Below are 18,420 nucleotides of genomic sequence, written 5' to 3' on the forward strand. Positions count from 1 at the left end.
TTGAACAAGGTATAGAGTGATACCGAAGATCAAACCTCGGACAAGTAAAATATCGCGAGACAAAGGGAATTGGTATTGTATGTGAATGGTTCATTCGATCACTAAAGTCATCGTTGAATATGTGGGAGCCATTATGGATCTCCAGATCCCGCTATTGGTTATTGGTCGGAGTGAGTACTCAACCATGTCCGCATAGTTCACGAACCGTAGGGTGACACACTTAAAGTTGGATGTTGAAATGGTAGTACTTGAATATGGAATGGAGTTCGAATATTTGTTCGGAGTCCCGGATGAGATCCCGGACATCACGAGGAGTTCCGGAATGGTCCGGAGAATAAGATTCATATATAGGATGTCATTTTATGTGAATTAAAATGTCGCGGAAGGTTCTATGGAAGGTTCTAGAAGGTTCTAGAAAAGTCCGGAAGAAACCACCAAGGAAGGTGGAGTCCACATGGGACTCCACCTCCATGGCCGGCCAACCCTAGTGGGGGAGGAGTCCCAAGTGGACTCTCCCTTAGGGGGCCGGCCACCCCCCCATATGGGAGGTGGAACTCCCACCTTTGGTGGGAGTCCTAGCTTGGCTAGGTTTCCCCTTCTTATGGTAGGTTTTTGGTTCGGGTCTTATTCGAAGACTTGGACACCAACACTTGGGGATCCACCTATATAATGAGGGGCCAAGGGAGGGGGCCGGCCACCCCAAGACCACAAGCTGGCCGCCCCCCTTGAGTGGCCGGCCACCCCCTCCCAAACCCTAGCCGCCCCCTCTCCTCCATATCTCCCGCGTAGCTTAGCGAAGCTCCGCCGGATTTCTTCACCGCCACCGACACCACGCCGTCGTGCTGTCGGATTCAAGAGGAGCTACTACTTCCGCTGCCCGCTGGAACGGGGAGGTGGACGTCGTCTTCATCAACAACCGAACGTGTGACCGAGTACGGAGGTGCTGCCCGTTCGTGGCGCCGGAACCGATCGTGATCAAGATCTTCTACGCGCTTTTGCAAGCGGCAAGTGAACATCTACCGCAGCAACAAGAGCCTCCTCTTGTAGGCTTTGGAATCTCTTCAAGGGTGAGACTCGATAATCCCCTCGTTGCTACCGTCTTCTAGATTGCATCTTGGCTTGGATTTCGTGTTCGCAGTAGGAAAATTTTTGTTTTCTATGCAACGTTATCCTACAGGAGGTGCCACTTCATGGGCACCATGAGATTGATCTCCACTTAGGCCAAAAGCCTAAGCTTGGGGGGAGGTATACCGCCATCACTCATTCATTGCATATTACAATTGCCGGATACTTGTACATACTTGTTTAGCTTCTTAAGGTGGTTTCTAATAAGAGGGAGATGATATTTGGGGAAGTGCTGTTTGAAAACAGATTCTGGACTGATACCAAAAAAATTCCCAAAACCAGCCAGAACGTTATCTTGCGAAGCCAATTTTTGTGCATGTTCCCAAGGTTATTATCTAACTTTCATTAGTTGAGCACTTTTCGAGTTGAACAGCGTAAGATTTTCGTAAAAATAGATTACTGTACTGCTATCAAGTTTGACGAATTTCTGCTACTTTGTGTTTATGTGACTCTTTTAGTTTTCATTTTCTTGTTTTTTGCTTTGTTTCTATCCTAAAACACAAAAGGACCAAAAATATTTCTGTTGTTTCTCTTTATCATTTGTTTATTTTGGTTTCTTGTTCTTATTTTGCTTTATTTACTATCGTTGGTTTGCTATGAGAAAATCCAAAAAGATTTTACTTTCGCTCTTGTTTTCAATTCGAAAACACCAAAAATATTTGTTGTTCTTCTTTGGTTTTGTAAAATTTATTATGGAGTTCAGCGGCCTCCGGTGGTTGGAGCTTGGTTTTCATTTCATATTATTCAAGCTACACAAGTGAAAGGCAATAATGACGATCTACGACAACTTGACTATGGTGAGAGGCTGGTATGAACTCTATTTGTTTTCATTTTTGTACATATACTCATTCATGTGAGCAAGCTTAGTTGGTTCATGTGAGGTATATGTCATTTAAGAAAGTCTAGTAGTTCATGATCTCTCATGTTTAGCTCCAATTTATTAATATGAGTAGCATGTCATAAATATTTGCTTGCGTTGTTTTATTCATAGATAGGTATGACATTGTGGTATCCTCCTCTGAATAATTCATTTGAATCGACTTGACACATTCTCACACATGCATATGACTGAACAAAAGTCAATTAAGCCTCGATGATTTACTTTGCCTCAGAGTTCTTGTATCACTTTTATGCCTCTGTTAATTTATTTTGTCGCAAGCATGATTATGACAGTTATTGCTCTCTTGATTGTCGCTTCCCAGTCTATTGCTAGCCTTCACTTGTACTGAGCGGGAACGCTGCTCGTGCTTCCAAACCCCTGAAAACCAAGTTATTCCAAAGTGTCCACCATAAATACCTATGCATGGCATTTCAAACCATTCCAAGTAAATTCTCATGTGCTACCTTTAAACCTTCAAAGTACTTCTCAATTTGTGTTAATGTTTTATAGCTCATGAGGAAATATGTGGTGTTTTATCTTTCAACCTTGTCATTTACTCCTGACAGACTTTCACAAATGGACTAGTGGCACATCTGCTTATCCAATAATTTTGCAAAAAGAGTTGGCAATGGGGTGCCCAGCCCCAATTAATCAACCTTCATAAATAATTTTCTTCACATGTTTTGCCCTGATTTATCAGTAAGCAACTTAATTTGCAAATAGACACTCCTCCATGGTATGAGAATGTTGGAAGGCACCCGAGGATTCGGTTAGCCATGGCTTGTGTAAGCAAAGGTTGGGGGGAGTGTCATCCATAATGAAACTAAAATACATGTGTAAACAAAAGAGAAGAGGGATGATCTACCTTGCTGGTAGAGACAACGTCCTTCATGGGAGCCGCTCTTGAAAGTCTGGTTGACGAGGTAGTTAGAGTGCCCACTACCATTCGTTGACAACAACAAACACCTCTCAAAACAATTTTACTTCTGTCTTTAGAAAAATGAAAAGCTCTAGCACATGTTAATCCCTGCTTCCCTCTGCGAAGGGTTAATCTTTTACTTTTATGTTGAGTCACCATCCTTTCTTTGAGCACCTTCTTGAGAGCATAACTGTCATTCTTAGTATAATATGCTTGTCCCAGAATATGGTTAACTGTACTATAACTTTGATGCTTTTATCTTTGATACTCTTTACTTCTAGTCTTTCCATGAAATTCAGAGGTGCCTGGGCATTTATGTTTTGCTGTACAAATACGAGCAAGCGAGATACCACTTTATCATATCTTTTTATGAGCATTGCAATCCTGCTTATAGAAGTGTTTCATGATGCTTATTATTAGTTTGTTGGTATCTTTTTCATGATTGACATAACTATTAGATGACTTTATTTGCATTTATCTTATTATGAATTGCCTAAGTACTCGTCCATATCATGAGAATATTTACATCATATGAACAAATGTGTTCGTGAAAGCTCTTTTATCGCACTCAGTTGTTAACTGAATTGCTTGAGGACAAGCAATAAGCTAAGCTTGGGGGGAGTTGATACATCCAAAACGTATCTACTTTCCCGAACACTTTTGCTATTGTTTTGCCTCTAATTTGTGTATTTTGGATACAACTAACACGGACTAACGCTGTTTTCAGCAGAATTGCCCTGATGTCTTGTTTTTGTGCAGAAACTCAACTTTCAGGAAAATCCCCGGGATTAATTCCAATGGGCCTATTTTCACAGAAGATGGACGGAGCCAAAAGACCAGAAGGAGGGGGGCCACGAGGCGCCCACCACACAAGGCGGCGCGGTGGGCCCCTGGGACGCGCCGGCCTATGGTGGTGGCGCCTCGGCCAGCCTCCGACGCCCCCCTTTCGACTACTTAAGGGTTTCGACCTCAAAACGCACGGGGGTTCGACCATATTTCCAGAAGACATCCAGAACTCCGCCGCCATCGCGAAACTCCGTCTCGGGACCATAAACTCCGTTCTGGCACCCTGCCGGGATGGGGAATTGGAGGAGATCATCGCCATCATCACCACCGACGCCTCTCCATCGACCATCCATGCTTCCCCCATCCATGTGTGAGTAATTCCCCCGCTGTAGGCTGAAGGGGATGGTAGGGATTGGATGAGATTGTTCATGTAATAGCCATAAGATTGTTAGGGCATGGTGCCTAGTATCCGTTGTTGGTACTTTTATGATATTGTTGCAACTTGTTATGCTTAATGCTTGTCACTAGGGCCTGAGTGCCATGATTTCAGATCTGAACATGTTATTTATTCATGATGATATTCATTCTTTTATGATCTTACCTGCAAGTTGTATACACATATTGCTGTCCGGAACCCGGGGCCCCAAAGTGACAGAAATTGGGACAACCGGAGGGGAAGGCGGTGATATGAGGATCACATGTGTTCACGGAGTGTTAATGCTTTGCTCCGGTGCTCTATTAAAAGGAGTACCTTAATTTCCAGTAGATTCCCTAGAGGCCCGGCTGCCACCGGCTGGTAGGACAGAAGATGTTGTGCAAGTTTCTCATTGCGAGCACGTACGACTATATATGGAACACATGCCTATGGTTGTTTAGTACTTGGATACTGTTTTATTACTATCTGCAAATGCCCTGCCTTGATTGTTACATGAGTTCTCTTATCCATGCAGCGCCCGTTCATCCATCCCTGTGCCTACAGTATTTTAATCATGTTGTTTACTATAATCACTACTGCTGTCTTTGTTACACTGCTGCTTATATTTCACTACTGCTACTGCTATAAAACTGTTGCTACTGATAAACTCTTGCGATCAAGTCTATTTTCAGGTGCAGCTGAACTGACAACTCCGCTGTTAAGGCTTACAAATATTCTTTGGCTCCCCTTGTGTCGAATCAATAAATTGGGTTTTACTTCCCTCGAAGACTGTTGCGATCCCCTATAATTGTGGGTCATCATGAAACTGCTGTATAAATTGTTGTTGATATGAATCTGTCAGTTTGCAACCATGCCAAGGCAATTCTGTGATTTTTCAACACAAGTCAACGTGTGGCGCCCTTGCCATGGGCGCCACACATCACAGTGTGGCGCCGATGCCACGGGCACCACACATGTCAATTTATATGTCGAACACATCCAGGGGCTCCGGACGCTTAGTCCTTAGTTGTTTTGGCGAGGCTGTTTGTGTGGCGCCGATGCCACGGGTGCCACACCTGCCAAAACGGCTAAGTCCCAGGTGAATTGTCTTACAGTATGTTTTGGGCAATTATAAGTGGATGTGTGGCGCCGCTGCCACGTCAGATGGGAGCACACCTCAGCATCGAGGACACCACGTCGGCTGGGAGAGTGGCGCCGCACGCACGGGCGCCACACAGTGAGGTGTGGCACCGACGTGAGGGGCGCCACACAAAAGGGTTAGATGGGTGAAATAGTTTGGCCGGAGGGTCAGTCTGTGCTATAGTTTCAGAAAAGGGTTATTTATGTCTAAATCGCCTCAGGGTGGGGATGTCCTGTCTGCAGGGAATCTTCTGATCGATTGCAATGATACTGAAGACTTCAGAAGAAGATGATAATCAAGACTTGATTTAGGCTTTGACTTTTCTTTTTCAGAACTTGTAACTTGTAATTATACTTGTTTCTTTTATTTATTTATTCATTTGTAAAAACATTTTATTATTGGGTGAATATGAATAAAGAAATGGTTTCCTTATTGTTTTATATAATTACTTACATTTATGACTTGTAAATATTGGATGGTTATGGATGTAATTAAGTACTAAATACTTTATCTATTTTGAGGTTAATAGTTTGTTTGATTAAACATGTTATATTTTCTGTAATGGTTTATAATTCAAATTTCAATTCAAATCTTATTTGAACCTCTATTATTCAAATTTGAATTGGATTCAAATTGTGTTCCCCCAAACCAAATAGTTTGACAAAGGTCATGTCGAAATCTATCGCACCCACGTCGATGACCTAATCAATTCCACCGACATGACCTAAACCTCAGTCCCTTTGACTAGTTTAAACAAAATCGTGAATTTTTTCTAGGTTTTCGATGCATGAATGCAATCCACACAACTGTGTTCTCTCAATTCTGGTCTCTAAAACCCTGGGATGTTACAAGTAGCAGTGTGTCGGCGCAGTAGTCGAACAAGGTCGATGTGTAGGTTCTGGCCTGGATGAGCGGGTGCATCGTGGTAGGTAGAGATGATGCGCGGGGCGGCGGGGAGAGCAGAGCAATGAGGAGCAGATCGATATAGGAAGGCGATTTGGAGGAGGCAAAATTTGAGAAATATTGCCTATGCAATTAACGAGAAAAAAATGTGGACAGAAAATTCCTCGTGGACCGCTCGATGGAAGCTGAGATAGACGGCTTTGGGTCGGTCCGATGGATTGCTTTCCTTTGGACTATGATAGTTAGTGTTTACCAAAGCTATATCAGTGTGACCATCATTGAAATCATGTTCACATAGCCGCTGACTATGATCCTAGTTGTTGGCAGTGTGTTTTGGTTATGTTTGATTTTATTCATGAAACTGAAATACCTACTGCTTGGATTTTGTTCTATCACTCTTGCAACCAACATTCCCTAGTGGGCCGACCCAAATAGTTCACGTCCGAATCGGTCCGCGCGGACAAGCGGATTCACCGCGCACGTTCCAACGGGACAACCCAAACGGATCGATCCGTCCGGCGCGACCCATCGATCGACCAAATTTTGGGAGCCGATGCGTCTGCGTGGACATCGTGCATGTCCTATCGAACGTGCCGTGGGCTCGCATGGAAGCGACCGGAAGGCATACCGGCGGAAGCAGCCACATCCATCAAAGCTGACGCTGACCAGTGGCGCCGTTCTGCGCCGGCATTTGCTGCCGATGGCGCTGGGACACTGCAAGTGCATTGATGGCCAGGCCTACTTAAACCGACCTTGCTCCAATCGGCCATCTCACTGCCAGTGCTCATTGGCGTTGCAAGAAGCCAAGCACCAGCGCCATGACATCTGCGGTGACAAAACCACGACAAGAAGGGACAACAATGATGATGGCGAGAGACAGTTAGAGAGGAAAGGAAGTGGAATACTCAAAATCATTCCCCAAGCTTGCACCGCCAGTCCTCCGCCTCTAAATTACAGTAGCTCTGCATTGCTATATGTATGCTATACGGGGTTTCTGAATTACAGGCTTTACACTGCTGTGTCACTATATGTACGATATGTGAGACTTATGAACTACAACACATCCGTATTGTTGTATTGAACTATTTATTTGCATATGTACAAGATATTTTCATGTTCATCTCAACTATAACACTTTTCCTACATAAAAGATGTGTGTCATACTTATAGAAAAAGATTCAGTTAGAACATACCACACAAGGGTTCCATGCCAATGTCTAGAGAGCTACAAATCAAGTGTTACCTGTTGTGTTGATCAATATCTTTTTTTTTCGAATCGTGTGTCCTTCAGTATCTTTCCAGTAAACATAAAATAATATTATGTGCACGGGCGCGGCGTGCCCCCGCCGGCTCTTGCTAGTAAAAATTGAGCTGGAGTTGTTGTTATTGTTGTTGTTGTTGTTGTTGTTGAGAACCGAGCTGGAGTTTAATGGCACTTCTGGAAAAAAGGGAACGAAATAGCAAAACGGAGATAGAGAGGGAGGTGGGCTTTAGGCCCAGTCGGTGCCCGATTCGGGTACGAGTCAGGCTCGTAGCTGCATCTAGGGTTTGGTTCTCCTATTATATATAGATCCAGATCGAGCCGCCGCCTCCCCCGTCCTCCTATCCCTACCCATCGCCCGCATCAGAATCCCCAATCAACCAATCCATCCACCGGAGAAGAGAAGCGGCGATGGCGTGTTGCGAGGAGTGGGCGAACGTCGATGGGGTTCCGTCGATGATCGGGAAGGAGGGTATTGAGCAGCAGGTGAACGGCAAGGAGCTTGTGCCGTCGTTGTTCCTCGACCGGTGCCTCGCCAAGGACGGGCAAGAGACGTCCGTCGACTTGGGGGAGTTCCTGATCCTGAAGATGGACAAGGCCAAGCTTATGGCAGTGGAAGCGTTGGACGGCGAGAGGAATCCGTTCTCAGGGGCGTTGGCCAAGACAGCAATCGACAAGATCCAGACGGAGAAGATGGACAAGGCCAAGCATGCCACGGTGAAGGTATGGGGCGGCGAGAAGACCCCCTTCTCCATCATACCGAAGGGGGCGCCAGTCGTGGCAGGGAAGGCAGCGGCGGCGATGGACAAGATCCAGACGGAGAAGGTGCACAAGTGCGCTGCCTCTGAGCAGCCTGCTGCAGTAAAAGGCAAGCAGCGGCTTCCTGATGAGTACGTTGGTCTCATCCTGTCCATGCCGAGAGAAAAGCCCATCGACATGGAGAGCGAGGAGATGAAGATGTCTTTCATGACCGAGGAAAGAATCCAGCTGCACAAGGAAGGCGCCGCCCGTTCAGAGAGAATCCGCGCTAGCTTCTTGCAGTTCCAGAACAGGGTACGTGACGAGTTCCTTGAGAAGGGCCACGTCGAGGTGGACGACGACTACTTCACCAACGCCGCCGAGTCAGAGAAAGAGGGCAGGGCAATGTGGGAAGAGTCGAAGAAGAGGCGAAACCCTATACTCACCTTTGCATCCCGCGATGACCCCAACTATGCTTGCTTTTATGCTCCGTTGGATCCAGTGAAGCAGGCCGACAGCTTGCTCTCCGATCTATACTGAAGAGAGGAGCACAATGCATATGGTCCATAACGAGGTGGCCGCCGACTAGCTTGAACCCAACTGAGAGCTAATCCTCTGTCTGGTCCATATCTATCTATCTATCTATCTATCTATCTATCTATGTCAACTGTGTAGCTTGCAGCTAAGTTATGCCCATCTATGTTATTGGAACATCCATGTATGTTAGGGGTCCCGAACTAAGTAATGCCCATCTATGTTATTGAACCATCCATGTATGCTAGTGCTCTAGAACTAAGTTATATGTGTGTGTGTTCTATCCTCTGTTCGCTATTGCCGTGTGAATACTTTATTACTACTCCATAACTAAGTTAAGTCGATTGGGGGTGATTTTGGTAAACTTTTGCCTGCCAAAATTTTGCTGTACGGAATGCGTGGGCTTAGCCTATCGAAGCAAGTAAGCTTGTAAAATTAGTCAGGTTGTTGCATGAGTTCTGATTCCAATGCACTGTTGGTTCAGCCCATCGAAGTAAGTAGCCTATCCCGTGGTATATTATGTTGGGTGTCGTTGCTGAACACTGAACATAAATGAGCTAGCTGTTTTAGAATTTGATTTTGGGAAACTATGGCACATGGTTAAGTTTACAATCTTTCCCTCTACAAAATAAAAGAACTGCTAAACATTAGCTAATCGACTGAATCGAACTGAGAGGTCTGTCTGGTCCATATCTTATCTAGCCATATCTATGTCTACTATGTGGGGTTGCATCAAAGTTATGCCCATCTTTGTTATCTACTGCCTCGGTTTCAAAATAGGAAACTGGGCGTCCCCCGGGGGATCTGATTTCCCAAATTCTATTCCGTGCGGGGGCACTCTCCTGTCTTACACGGTGCTCCCTCGTCGCGTCCGTTGGATCGAGATCAGGCGGCGGATGACTTTTCAGCCGGACAACAGGCACGTGGCTCTCCTCTCCTCCGCTCATTCTTCAGCCCAGCCGCATGTCATCTGCATCCTCTCCCCCACTAACTCGAACCCGGGCGGCGAAAGTAGAGTGATTAACCCCAAATCGAGTGGATCCTCAGGTCGGCGGAGGGACGAGATCGAGGTGAAGGGCGGCGACCATGGCCTTGGCGCGGCTGTGGGGAGGGAGAGGCACGAGCGGAGCCAGTGCTCCAGAGGAGAAGGGCGGCCATGGCGACGGTGGGGGAACCGCACGGCGACCACACTCCCAACCAAGGTGAGGGCGGCGGCCATGGCGCTGGTGTTGCTGCGGGGGACGGAGGAACAAGCAGCGCCAGTTCTCCATATCATATGGCCTGGACAACGACAACCTCGGCGGTTGTGGCTGCGAGATGCAACTCGCGTCCTGGCCGCGCGACGACCTCGACGCCAGCGGCTGCTAGATGCAGCTCGCGTCCCGGCCATGCACTCTGCAGATGGGCTGGACCACGACGACCTCGACGCCGGCGGCCAACCTGCTGCTCGCGTCCGACCATGACGGGCTGCTGCTCGCCGAGCGGCCGTCCGCAAGTGCCTAGGACGGTGGGGACGATGGCGCGGTCGTACCTGTCCACCCAGCGCAACCTGCCCTCCTCCACTTCCTCCGTATCTATCTCGCCCTGGTTTCATCAACGCATGAATCCATGGTGCATCTGTACGACGACGGGAGGTATTAGGATTTGCCAATTTGGTGACTAGGCTGGAGAAGAATCGGCATCCAATGCGCATGACTGAATCATATTTTGCTCCTAGCCTACGGACCAATTTTTTCTGAATTAATCAACATCGATCTGTTCTGTACTAGTACAGAACCTATACTGTCCAGCATAAGTTCATCTTTTTTTTTACATCCATGTACTGTTCTTTTGCATATCTCTCTAATTTTGTTACATCTAAATACTATTTATTACATGTAAGCACTATCTTTTACATCTAATAAGCAGTTGAATATCTCTGAATTTTGTTACATCTAATTAGTACTTGTTTACACCTAATTAGCATTGTTACAGGCTGTAATTTTTTCAGACATTCATGATGACTGAAAGGTGTGGCCTCTTGACCTCCTATGATCAGCTGGGGCAGGGCATCCTCGATGCATTTGATTTTATTCCAGTAATAGTACCATGTCTACGACTACTCTCCTATCTTGTACTACTCTCCTGCAATCCAAAGACCTAAAACAAATTCTATGTATTTCTTAGGATTTAACATGTAGTTTCCCACAGATTCATCTATTTTTTTTCATCCAGGACCGTTTTGCATACATCTCTGAATTTAGTTACATCCAGGTACTTTTTTTATTACATGTAAGAACTATTTTAGTACATCAAAAAAGTAGCTGGAGATCTCTGATTCTTTTTACATCTAACTATTTTTTTTACACGTATATTTTTTTACATCTAACTAGTATTTTTACATCTAATTAACTTCAAGCAGTAGGATAAAACTATTTTGTTACATCTAACAATAGCATAGATGTAGTAAATTATATCAATGTCCTTCCTGTGTTCTTCAGGTTCAGTTCCATGTATTTTACAATTTTTAGTTTAGTTTGATGTATTTCTGGTTCTTGAGGTTTTACAATATAGAAATGTAGTTCCCTCAAAAGGCTGGTTGTACCGTGATGAAGTTTTTCCTAGCTGGCAATAGAAAAACATGCAATTTCCTATGCTTCTTACATTCTGTTGCTACATGTAAAATATTGTTGCTTTTGCAAATTTAATCTGCTCACAATCGAGTGGTAACATTTTTACAATCAAGTCATTTTACAAAATTAATCTGCTGTTAATCTAGTCATTTTCTCACTTTTGTGTTAGTTAGAGAGAGGAATGTGGCGATGTATTTACGATCATGCTTTGTTACATGGAATAAGTAGAATTTACAAATTACTGAATTTCCAATCGGGTTTTTTCTAAAAATGTGGACGTATGTTGGAAGTATATTTTCCATAAGCAAAGATTTCAATCACGTGGTGGAAGAAAGGGTGAACTGCAGTGTTTTGGGATCCAGTATCTTGTCTCAAGCGGAGTAAAAAAGTCTCAGTAATTAATCAGGCAGGGAGGTGGTGGAACGGTGGGCTGGGGACCGAACTTTCTATTTTAGGAAGCATCAAGAGAGGGGACCAGAACTTTTACTATTTTTGGGTGGGGCACTCCGTAAGACTATACAGTGCTAGGGCACTGTGTAGCAGGGTCCATCTGATTTCCCAGCTCCCGGGTCGCCAACTGTCAGATTGGCCATCTTGGATGGCCAGATCTGATTTTACCGAATGTAGCAAAAAAATACCTCCCAGCAGCAAAAAATTAACTCGCTTTGCTACATTGTAGCAAAAAAGGTTCAGTCACGAAATCAAATAAAAAGGCTGAGCTCGTCGGAGACCTCGTAGCAAAAAAAAATTGCTATTGTAGCAGAAAAATGCTAATGTGGCAAAACCCAATATCATCGGAAATATTGACGAAGACCTCGCCGGAGACCTCGTAGCAAAATTTCTATACTAAAGTAGCGAAACAACAAAACAATTATAGCAAAAAAAATAGCATCACAACATTTTTTTTATAAAGGTCTCTGGCGAGGTCATTGCATCAAAGTTATGCCCATCTTCGTGAACCTGTCAACGACGACAAGGATGACATCAAATCCCTCTGAGAGTGGTAGTTCGTCGATGAAGTCCATGGTGATGTCACGACAGGCGCCCTCTGGGACTGGAAGAGGTTGTAGTAAGCCGCCAGGCCGTGCATTGGTGTGCTTGGCATTAACTGCAATAACATATATACATTTAGCATATTTAACATTCAGATTAATATTAAAGTGAAGCCAAATGTATCAAAGCTAAATGAATTGCAATAGCATATATACATTTGGCATATTTAACATACATATTAATATTAAAGTGAAGCCAAATGTATCAAAGCTAAATGAATTGCTATAACATATATACATTTGGCACATTTAACATACATATCTATTATATAATTAAAACACAAGACAACTAATGGCTTAGATTAACCAGTTAAAAGTGAACGGTTCAGATTTTTAAGAAAACTACTACCAAAACAATACCGTGTCAGCCAGTTGATCGAATCTGGAAAAAAAATGTGACGTGCCCACCCAATTAATAACGAGCTAAAAGTGAGGAGTCTAGATTCTTTTTTAAAAACTACTACGGAAGCAATTGCGCGTCACGGCGTCAGCCAGGCGATTGAATCTGGCAAAAATCCGATGATGTGCCCAACCAAGACCGATTACAAGATCTTCTAAAAAAATCCGATTACAAGATGAATGGACTTTAGCAAAAATCCCGTGACATACCCAAACTAGACCGACTACAAGATCTTTTCAGAAAAATCTGATTACAAGATAAACGGAGTTTAGCTTGCACACGTGAAAGATGACAAAGCAAGACCGGTTACAAGATAAACTAGAACATAAAGGCGCGCTTTGCCGCGCCCGTCCACCTTAGAAAAAGAGTGGTCAAAATACCATAGATATTTGTTATAAGGGTTCAAAAGCTTGAAGCATTTCTAACTTATGTGCTAATTATGTAATTTAACATACATCTACACAAACTTATGTAAATCCGTCCCATTGTCTGTAAACATGAACTTTCATGATAAGGTTTCTTATTTGTCTGGAGATTCTGATTGATCCCAGGTATACTAAATGTCTTTCCTCAGAAATAACAAAACATAGGATTATATAAAGCTGAAATCCACATATATATATCTCCATGATGATAAAAATCTGAAAATGGAAGAGAAAAACCTGTATTAGTTAAGGAGGCAGTGCTCTTTGTTCCACTTTGTGCTAGAATGAAGCCGGGGAAATAATCAGTACATGTCAATAGCACCCACACATCAACCCGTGTAAATTTCACTTTGATCAAACATAGAGAAAATCATCATGTTTGTGCATCAATTTGACTAAAGATTCCAACATTAGACCAATTGCCTTTATAGTCACAAAATATAGTTGAATAGCTCAGCTGCTACTTTCCTGTCAGCTCGAGTCATAACCTCCCAAAGGTATTTATGGATTCACACTTAGAATAGACATTCGAATTTCATCAAACCAATAAATTACTGGCTGAAATTATTCTTCATAGGCCAAAAATATACCTATCATAGCCACCATCCATTTTCAAGTAGGACATCTTGGGCTGTGCTACACAGAAGAGAGGACAAGGTAGGAAATCAAGAAGCTTTAGAATGTCATCACAAACTTTGCTGTGTTGATGGTTCAATCCTGGTACCATACTCCTGTTAATGTGAATATATGTGCTGAGTGAGGTGTGTTTGTATGGCTCCCCTACAGGATGCAAGTTCTCTCAGAACGCCATCGTCATTTGGCATTAAGTAATACAAGTATAGCTGGGTAAAGAACTAAACGTATCCAGTATAGGTCCCCACTGCATTCTTGACTATCGAGTGATGGAAAGTTAACCTAAAATTATCAAAACGAAACAAATGATAATGTTTATAGTACTGTAATAAAAAGTTTTATGATATGAAGAGTTCATAATTAATTGGCATAATTCCTAAAAATCATGGGACCATCAATAAAAATTGGAAAGATAAAATGAGAAGAAAACATTGAAACGTAATTACCCCAGTTCATCCCTAGCAAGGAAATAGTCAAGCATTTCCAACAGCGATAACATTTTTGTGCTTCAGCATAGAAGCAATATTTCCATAGATTGCGACGTTTCCATAGATTGTGTAGCAGACAGCAACACCAGCCAGCGAGACCTACAGGTCAGCACCCAAACAAGTAAATCCCTTGCCGCTGCACACGGTGGCCCAATAGGAAGACCACACTCCCCTACCGGACTTGCTGCTGGAGCCCCTCTCAGCTGCCCCACCGGACGGAAGGTGGGGAGGGCAGCAGCGGTGCTGTTCCTCCTTGAATGACTGGCTCCAATCGAGAAGGGCATGAACGGATAGGGGTATTCTCTCTTCAGAGACGACGGAGCAGCAGCAATGCAACTGGTTTCGCATAGTGTTCAAAGTAAAGCAAGTTTGTACCACCCACATTTTAAAATATCATGCATACGGTCTGAAAATGATGAATTTATTTGACACTTGTCAACAACTATGCAGAATAACTTGTTTGGTTATTCCTTTTCTATAATATATGAACTCCAATAAATGAAGAACAATGTTCCAATTATTTTGTGCCTATGTTGGACAATAATTAACATGCATGTGTAAAATTAGTCAATTTTTCCTCAATCTATAAATTGTGCTAGTGCAAACAAGTTGTGGCAGAAAAAATCCTAATGGTGATGTACAGTAAATCGAGAACGGGTGTACAATTAGATAAGTACTGATGTTCTAAGGCCAAGCAAACCTTAATGGCTGAATCTAGAACAGGACCAATGATCCAAATCTCGTTTGTAGCAAGATGCTAGAACATGTATACAATTAGATAAGTACTGATGTTTTAAGGCCAAGCAAACCTTAATGGCTGAATCTAGAACTGGACCAATGATGCTCTTCATCTGAAAGGCATACCACCAGAGGAAACAAGCTTATCTTGGGATAATAGAAATAAGACAAAGAAAGTAGGAATCTTACCATGTGGATCTCTCAAGCAAATAGTTCATAGGATCTTGTATCATCTCAAAACAAAGTATTAGCTACATCACTTCTAATCATGTTAGCACTTCTGGGCCAACTTGCTCCGAATTGTCTTGTATCCTGCACCAAAAAAGAGGGGAAACATTTCAATAGCACCGGAAAATTGCAATATACAACAACTGGGGACAATTTAGATGATGGAATTTATTTGAGGAGTAGAAACTCCGACAAGAATAAGGACAAAAAATTATCTTGGTTAAACTTTACATTGTTTGAATGAGGAAAAAAAATTATATGCCTTCTTCTTAGGAACAGAGGTAGTACATGGCATCCTCAGAAGTTTTGTTTCACAGGCAGCCTCCGAGTCGGTAATACAAGGCAAGAAAGGCCAATGCTCCAGTCAGCTAGCTTACCCCCCTGTAAGAGAGAAATTCCAAGGCTTCAAGGAATCTACACATATACATAAAAAGCCGATATGCTGAACAGAAATTTCAGTTTATCATATATTGTGACCAACAATACTCATTCAATCGACAGAGACGAAGCTAACTGTTCCAAGCCGGGCAGATCCAAGCCTAGTTAAACCTGTAAAATATCTTTCTTTGCCTAGAATTTGTTGAATCATTCATCAATTGTATATTGTGTCTTACCAGAAATATCACTGGCTAACACATCTAAGCACCAGAAGAAATAGTATCTTGATTCCTGGTACTATAAGCTGCAGCAAGCTAGTATAAGAAAATAGCTTGGTACTATAAGCTGCAGCAAGCTAGTATAAGAAAATAGCTTTTGATCCCTAGTTGAAAATTTTAACAGTGGTAAGCTAGAGACATGACCATATAAACCCATCAAAAAGGTTACCTATGCAAGGGAAGAATCCAGCAACAGTTCGAGTGTCCAATCCCTCACCAAGGCATCTTCAATCAAGGATAACAAGCCATCAATATACTTAAGCTGCTATACATATACTGTATGGTAGCCAACAATGGAGTGATTTTGCTTCAATCCATCAATATCGCTGAATGTAACATGCAAGTGATTAAGAAAAAAACATGCCACCATATTAAGTGAATGGACGAAGCTTTCAATTCTATGAAGTTCTGACAACACTTTCTTAAAGAACACATATACAAATTAGTGAGGTAGTACAACAAGATTTTCAATCATATGCAGAAATTTCACAGGGAAAAGGATTAGAATTATGGATCAAGTATAGATAAGTACTAACCATCCAAGATCATCTATATCAATTAAAATAATAACCTATTACCTCTATTCCAAAAATATAAGATGTTTTGGTAGGCTAAAATATGTAGCAAGAAATTAAGCATTCCCGTGTAAGAAACAGAAATCAGACAATTAAAGAGATTTAATCTAAGAGCTTATCTGGGTAAAACCTGATGGTTTGTGGTAGAAAATTTATAATTAGATTTGCTGCTCCTACAACATCCAGGGAACACATATCTGCAACAAGAAAAAATAGTGTGATATATCATATATGAACGATTAAACCTGATGAGTACATAGGGCTCTCAGGTGGAAGACGCGGATCTACTGCTACGGCTTATCTGTTCGATGTCGCTCATCTCCTACTACGCTGTGGAAGAGGCTAGTTGAGAGGATGCGCGTTGTCCAAGATGCTAGTCCACAGCCCCCCTGTCTTTTCCTTTCACCAGAGAGACGAACGCCGCATCCCCTGCCTCCTCCGCGTCGTCCTGGAGACCTTGAAGCCGCCGACTCCCCCTCGGGCCTCCGCATCGCTCTCTGTTGTCATCGTCCGCGCCATCTTTCCCTTCGTCGTGGACGCCATGATCCCGATATAATCACCAAAAGAACAACATGAATCAGAAATATGCATTTCCAGGAAACAGGGGTGAGAGAAATCAAATCAGCAATGAAGTAGGAGAGAGAGGATCAAATGAGGCAGACAGGGCAGCAATCTTTTCACTACAACCGGAAAGAAAGGGAATGGAAAGGGCACCACCCGCGCAGAGGCCACGTACCTTCTTCTAGGCAGTTAACTGCAGCGGCCAGCGGCGGTGTTGTTCGGCCTTGAACGACTTGCTCCAATCGAGAAGGACAGGAACGGATAGGGGTATTCTCTTTCCAGAGACGACGGAAGCAGCAGCGACGCTCCTGGTTTCGCCCCTAGGCCGAGATCGGGAGGAGTGGGGTGCGGGGAGGTCGCCGTCGCGAAGGAAGGAAGATGCGGTTGATAGTTTCGTGTTACCGGGAGGGGAATAGGAGTCTTGCCGTTTCACCTTTTTTTTTTTTTGAGGGGTATCTTGCCGTTTCACCTGGACAGACGAATCGGCTGCCAAGCCTCAGCGGGCTACCGATAAATGACGCAAGGCCCATATGTCAGGCTGTAGGTGGGCCTGTCCGTGGGAAACCACTTCTTGGCCACCTCTGTCCGCCAGCCCAAAGCGGGAGGCCACTTGCTGCACTTTTATTTTTCTAATAGGAAGTGGCGTCCAGTCGGCCCACTTTAGCCCGCCAAGCGCATGGGCCGTTGGGCGTTGGCGTGGATTTCGCTCCAAAAAGAAAAGCGATCGCTGGGGGGATCAAGCGATCGAGGCTTGTAGCTGTTTATTCCTTCAGACTTTACCCACTAGCTTTTTATTCCTTCAGACGTATACTTGCTATAAATTATACATGTATAAGCAGCGTCCAGAAATTCAGACTATTTCAAAACAATACAAATGGAAATACAAATGGAAATGACAGGAAAATGTCCCATTAAATTCAGAGTATCTCAAAACAACACAAACAGAAATGACAGGAGAATGCCTCTCAAACACATGAGCATCTCTTTTAAAAGGAGAATGCCTCTCAAACAATGGAACTCAGTTGCATCACAATTATACTGATATATGTTAAGCTAGAGAAAAGCAATAAAAGACAGGCAGATGAAGGCGGTCTACATGGACCATAAGGCTCTACTGATTCGACCAGGCGAGGCAAGTTCAGAGACAAGTTCAGAGGCAAGCTCAGTTTGGGCTTCTTTTGTTGCCTGATCTTCTTCGCTTCTCTGCCCGATACTTAAGAGGCGGCCCAAATATCACGTTCCCGAGAAATCACTCAACCCCGAGGCATTTACTGTGCGTAATGACAAAGTCGAGGAAGCAGGTATACGACGATAGTGAACTGCAAGCACACCAAGAAACAACACTTGCAC

At 43.5% G+C, this 18,420-nt stretch overlaps 1 long non-coding RNA gene across 18 annotated transcripts; it reads right to left on the minus strand.

Annotated features, from left to right (window-relative positions):
• Nucleotides 1–12,049: 12,049 nt before the first annotated feature.
• LOC127314533 (uncharacterized) lies at nucleotides 12,050–17,484 on the minus strand. Of its 18 annotated transcripts, none has more exons than XR_007859725.1 (8): nucleotides 16,640–17,484; nucleotides 16,104–16,159; nucleotides 15,567–15,659; nucleotides 15,240–15,362; nucleotides 15,122–15,163; nucleotides 14,489–14,648; nucleotides 13,429–14,411; nucleotides 12,050–12,422 (listed from the first exon to the last, which is right to left on the minus strand). It is a non-coding gene; the product is annotated as an uncharacterized lncRNA (long non-coding RNA). The 18 variants fall into 18 exon arrangements; XR_007859729.1 differs by having other exon boundaries at nucleotides 14,489–14,718; XR_007859721.1 differs by having other exon boundaries at nucleotides 14,489–15,362; nucleotides 16,640–17,034; nucleotides 17,246–17,484.
• Between the last annotated feature and the right edge of the window lie 936 nt (nucleotides 17,485–18,420).

This window comes from Lolium perenne, chromosome 7, assembly GCF_019359855.2.
Source record: "Lolium perenne isolate Kyuss_39 chromosome 7, Kyuss_2.0, whole genome shotgun sequence".
Lineage (NCBI taxonomy): Eukaryota > Viridiplantae > Streptophyta > Magnoliopsida > Poales > Poaceae > Lolium > Lolium perenne.